Source organism: Hesperophylax consimilis, chromosome 9 (genome assembly GCF_061612785.1).
Source record: "Hesperophylax consimilis isolate HC1 chromosome 9, BYU_Hcon_1.0, whole genome shotgun sequence".
Lineage (NCBI taxonomy): Eukaryota > Metazoa > Arthropoda > Insecta > Trichoptera > Limnephilidae > Hesperophylax > Hesperophylax consimilis.
In genome coordinates this window covers 16,659,535-16,665,435 of record NC_142844.1, presented here as the reverse complement: position 1 = coordinate 16,665,435, position 5,901 = coordinate 16,659,535, and the positions used below count along the sequence as shown (strand labels likewise).

General features: G+C 36.4%; 1 long non-coding RNA gene across 1 annotated transcript; it reads right to left on the bottom strand.

Annotated features, from left to right (window-relative positions):
• Positions 1 to 1,203: 1,203 nt before the first annotated feature.
• Positions 1,204 to 5,051, bottom strand: LOC149420991 (uncharacterized). Its single transcript, XR_016302605.1, has 2 exons — positions 3,083 to 5,051; positions 1,204 to 2,865 (listed from the first exon to the last, which is right to left on the bottom strand). It is a non-coding gene; the product is annotated as an uncharacterized LOC149420991 (long non-coding RNA).
• Positions 5,052 to 5,901: the final 850 nt, after the last annotated feature.

The window sequence follows — 5,901 nt, the reverse complement described above, 5'->3', positions numbered from 1 at the left end:
AGTCTAGAAATTAGATTAGCCTCGTACTTCCTAACTTTCCTTTCCCCATCTCCTTCCCCTCCCCATTACCGTCAGCCACACAACATACCCCAATTGGGGATGCTATAGTCTCAGTTTGAACTCTTTTACTCTTTCCGATAAAAAAAATTCGGAGTAAAATAAATTATTTTAAAAAAATAACCTCACTTTTACATCAGTTTATATAATCAGTCCTACCAGCCACCATGCGCTTTCATATTTTATTTCACGGGATAGTTGCCAGGGTGTATTGCCAATGAGCATTGTTTTCTCTACAAACCACTTATAAAAACAACCTTTCAACGGAATTCGATGAGTAAACGATTTGAAAGCGACTAAGATCTTAAAAAAGATGAATTAAAGATGGTCCATGGATTAATCTTCATGGAGTAGAGTAAAAAATTTGTGTCAAAAATTAATATTATTGTTGAAGAAGAAGAAGATAGTAATAACAAATCTAAATGAAACATAAAACAGAACATTACACAGAAAATAATAAAATAACGGTCTCAACTAGGAATCGAACCCATCCCAGTGGTTAAAGACATAGTCTTACCGGTACAAAGTCTTTAACCACTCAACCATTGGGACCTAATTATAATACATCACATTTGTCGATCTCATATTTCAAATTCAGAAATAACAATACCATATTTTCCAATAATTTTAATAATCCACATATTTTTCAAATATTTTTGCCAGGAATGATTACAAAGTTCTAAATAATTGGTTTGAAACCTAGATAGTGTCTCGGATAAACTTATCTGATTTGAATTTATATGGTGTACCTCTTATGGGGAAACTATTTTTTAAGTCTAAATAAATATTTAATATTTATTGAAACAAATTTTCTTTTACTTTTGAAGGCTATACCATCAATGTAATATGTCATTTAAGAAGAGTATAATACTAACAAATCTGAACGAAACATGAAACAGAACAAGACGCATAATATAAAAATTTAACGGTCTCAACTAGGAATCGAACCCACGTTCTCTGTCTTATCTGCATAACATCTCTAACCACTCGACCATTGGAATCAAATTATTATTAAAATACATATTTTGATACATTCGTCTCCCAACGCTGAAGACAATAAAATAAATTTATTGTTCGTAACTCGGGCTTTGTAGATTTGTAAATTTGCATATTTATATTGTGGGGTAGGTGTATTGAAAGACTACCTTCAAATGATATCAAGTTTATTATGTGTTTAAACCTAAAATTGTGTTCACGGGCACTTGTGTTCACCGTGCGGTTAGAGAAAATACCGGGAGAACGGCATCGGTAAAAAAAGTTTTTTTGGGAATTTTTAAGCATTATATTGTCATGCGTCGTAATCAATGAGTTGAAAATTTGAACCCTGCAGTTTGATACGACCGTTCAAAAATAAAAGTAGTTTTTCGCTGTAGGCGCCTAATTCAAATTTCACAATATTATCGCTTTCAAGTTCCCATTGAATGATATTATATTGACTTGGTTCCACATCTAAAAGTACGTGGATAACTTCACGAAGGGCTTGTTTATAATCTATAAGCGGAATAGAACTCTTTAAAACTAACTTGTTTGTCGAATTTACTTTTAAATAATTTATCATTAATAATGTTTCTTTCAACAAAGCAATGAGTACCTTTGATTCTTTTTTGGAATCAGTTAGATCTTTTTGTATAACATTGTCGTTTAAAACACAATCTTGATAGCTGCTCTTAATTCCTTCACTTAATTTCTTTTCCATATAGAGTAAAGCTTCGCACGATTTTGTTTTACGTGGAGAAGTGATACCTTCATCTGGAATCATTACTCTTGGCTTGGTCTCTTCATTTGGAAGATCAAACAGTGTCCCGGTATTGCAATCTGTTGCTTTACTATTAATTACTACATTGATATTTATTATGTCTCGATTTACTGTATAATCATATTCATCAAACCCTTTTGGTGGAATTCTGTCCTCTTTTAGCTTCAGAGTAGCATCTATTGGTGCAGGAGATACAATCAATGTTATATTGTCATTTTTTTCCTTTTTGTCGATTCTAACATTTGCTGCATAAAATGGCTCATAAATTTGTTTGTGATGCTCATCTTCACTGTGTATTTTATGTTCGAAATCGACATCAAATTTATGCGGCCGTCTGTTATTAACATTGTCTTTAACATGTAGCTTTGGGGCGATATTGAAGATTTCAGATGCTGCTTGTTGTTCAATAGAGGTAAGGTCAACTTTGCTCGTTGGCTGTCGGGGAACAATGTGAGTATCGTGAGCCATTCCTCTTGCATTTTGAGATTTGTTTCCATTTGTTTCTGGCACGTCTACTGATAAAATTTGCAGAATTTTAGTATTTCCACCAGTGATGTTATTCATATCACCACCGATCCCTTTATTTGCATTCAATTTACTTTCAGAACTCCTTACATACTCGTTGACCGTATGTGTTTGTGGAGATTTCGGTTCCATCTCATTATTTTTACTATTTTCTTGAGTTTCAAATTTGACACCAGACCGAGTGCCCAAGTCAAAAGTAGAAGAGGCACCATGGTCGATATCCTTTTGAGAAAAATTATAGAGAACTCCGTGTTCTTTTGCCTTTTCAGTACTGGTACTGGTGGACTCGCCATTGTTTGGGTGGCCTTGTTCTGCTGATGTAACAGGATACATAGAAAGGGAAACAACTGTCCTATTTTTAATATCAACCAATTCTGTTTGCTTTTGTCCTATCGGCTTAAGCCACCAATCTTTAAATCGTTTGAATAAACCCACTGATGCTGTTGTGGATTCTACTGTATAGCTGGGAAAGGTAGAAGTCGATATACTCGTATAGTCTCGTACAGATTCGTCTACAAAATCAGCAGCTGTAAATTAAAAATACTGTAACTTGAACAAATTCTTCATATTAAATGTACCTAATTATAAAAAAGAAACGATTTAAAAAATATTGTTTTAAGATACATTATTCATTCTCCCCTCCAAAATTGTTATCGCACAACAATCCCGATATTGAGGTTACCGCGATTAAACAGGCCCCGAGAGGTCATCTAAGAAATAAATAAAATAAAAGCAAAATTTTACCTTGCAGTATTATTATCCCGTTGCCACTTAACGTCTGTCCGAACTGTAAAATTTTGTATGTGTATACAATTTCATCTCGGAAATGAAGAACAATATTATTGTCTCTATAGCACCATGACCCATCAGAAGGTTTAGTTACAGACCCTTCCAATACTGTCGATAGCTCCTTCGTAGAGGTAGTATAAGCGTGAAATTGAAATGATTCCATTCCCTTTTTGGAAGCGATACAAGCACGGAATCCACGAGGCAACACAGCCGTTATACGCAATTCATTATAACAGAAACATTGACCTTAGAACAGTACAATCGTAAAAGACAGTAAAAGCCAAATATTCATATTTAAAGTTGGTATTTTATCACTTTGAAAAAATGAGAATGATGTTCTACGCAGCAACGCAATGCTCGACTGAAGTGACAATTACTAACTGACAAGATAAATATTAATATGTTTATGTTCGATTCGGTGAAACGTACAGTAATCTTATTTTTATCATTTAAAACTTATTTTTAGAGACATACACATTTCAGACTTAGGCAGTCTTTAGTGTTAATATATACAGCATGATTATATAAAATTTATATTTATTTTAAAATTAATGTAAAGAAGAGTGCCCGTGACGATGGGTCATGACTCATTTAATTAAGAACGAAAGCCACGGTACAAGCTCAATATTTTCGTACGGCTGAAAGCGTCGACTCAATTGGACGGGAGCCGTGAGCTCAGAGCGTATGAGTAATAAGAATACTCTCCCCGGTACGACTCCACAAGTATGGCTCCGCCGGTACGGCTCCCCCGATACTGTTACCAGCTCTCAGCGTATGAATGATCGTACGGCTCTTGGTACCGGTACACCGCCTCATAACACGAGATAAATAAGACTCTAGGTAATTAGTAAGTGTGTAGTGGTGCGCCACTACTTGAGTCGGACGTCGTTCTAGAAGTTTTGGCCGTTGCCAAACGAGCTTCTTGGATTTTCTTTTATTTTTTAATATTTGTTACTGTAGCAACTGGAATTTTCGAGAACGTTTTATTTTTCACCTATATAAGCGACACCGGGAAGGAAATTGACAGTACAGTACCAGCAACCTTGACATCGAGATCTAATTATTTGCCTACGTGACGCACTTCAGAACATTCTCGAACCTTCCTTTCGTAAAATATTCTGTTGTATTTTCTACGTTTATTTATTTATTGGATGTGTTATAATATACCGCTTCAGCCAAATTCAGTAGTTATTATTTAATATTTGAATACGAAATATAGCTACAGGTGTAACTACATATTCAAGTCCAAGTCCAGATACGGAAGTCGTACGCATACGCCTCATCAAAAGGCTCATGGCTAATGTAGTGGGGGCCGCTAGGCTGCGTAAATTTGATTTGTATACTAATATACAGTTTTATTCAAAGTTTAATGATATTTTGCAACCTTGACCTTCAAATCGAGAGGGAGGTCAATGTTTACATGAGAATTCAAAAATTCACCCCCCTTCCCCTTTTCCCACCCTTTTATCGTGTTAATACCGCCCAAGAGTCCCAACTGCTCCCAACTATCTGGAGCCATTGAGACTATGGTATCTTCAATTGAGGTTTGTTTTGAGGCTGAAAGTAGTAAGGATGGGGAGAAGATGGGGTAGAAGAAGATGGGGGAGTACACCAAGTACGACTAAAGCCATTTCAAGCAACGTTTCAATTCTGAATGGTGTTCTTACACCAGGGTAATACTGAGAGTATCTTCCACTCTGGAACGTGCCGCGAGTATACTTTATACTATTTTGAAAAATTAAATTGTGAATAACACAAATTCATCAAATAAAGTTTACTTGCGCACGCCGGGATTTGAACTTGCAACCTCCAGCTTGCTAGTACTACCGCTCGATCATGGAACCAAAAAATTATTTTACTTCAATAAAAGGAAGTACCAACATAAAACCCTTTAATAAACCCATAATGGTATTTTATGAGCTTTCGTGAGCTAAAAGTTTCTATCTCAAAACAAAAAGCTTAAATCTAAAGCTCACAGTTCAAAGCTCAAAGCTTAAAGCTGATGGCTCAAAGTTTAAATAAACATGGGACAATCAAGGGAATTAATCTGGCCACTGTGCATGCTAGAAGAGCTGCCATCGTACCACCTTCCCGCGAGTTTCACTATAGGAGGCTCGATTTCAAGAAACCTCAGAAAACAGCGCAATTATAAGGATCCTTACTGGGAAGGATTCGACAAGGAAATTAACGAACGAATACATCTTACATTGGGGACGAGGCCACAAGCACTCTTACGGAAATAATTCAAAATGCTCAAGACACATTCATGCCTCTCAAAGAAGTACACTCATAAACAATTAAGCTTCCCGAGTACGTTTTATCGCTCATCAAGGATAAAAATCGCCTGCGACGCATGTACCATTGCACGCGTGACAAATATATTAAGACTGCCTATAGCTGAATGCAGAGGGAAATCAAAAATCAATCACAGATTGCAGACCCGAACTTCGGACAAAAAAAGTTACATCGCTCACGCCAAAAGACAATTACATATGGAAACTGGCAAGCGCGCTGAGACACAAAGATCATACGATTCTCCCATTTGTGAAGTTAGACGGCACAGGAATGGTGCTGTCTCTACAAGAAAACGCAGACACGCTCGCCAACGGATTCGAGCTCCTATGCAGCCACGGAAGGTATATGCGACCCGGAAACTGAACAAATCGTAGGCAGAGATTGCTGTCATAATCAAGCGATTAAAAACGAATAAAGCGCCGGAAAGCGCTCAAATACACAACATTCAGCTCAATCATCTACCTCAAAAGCCATGATAT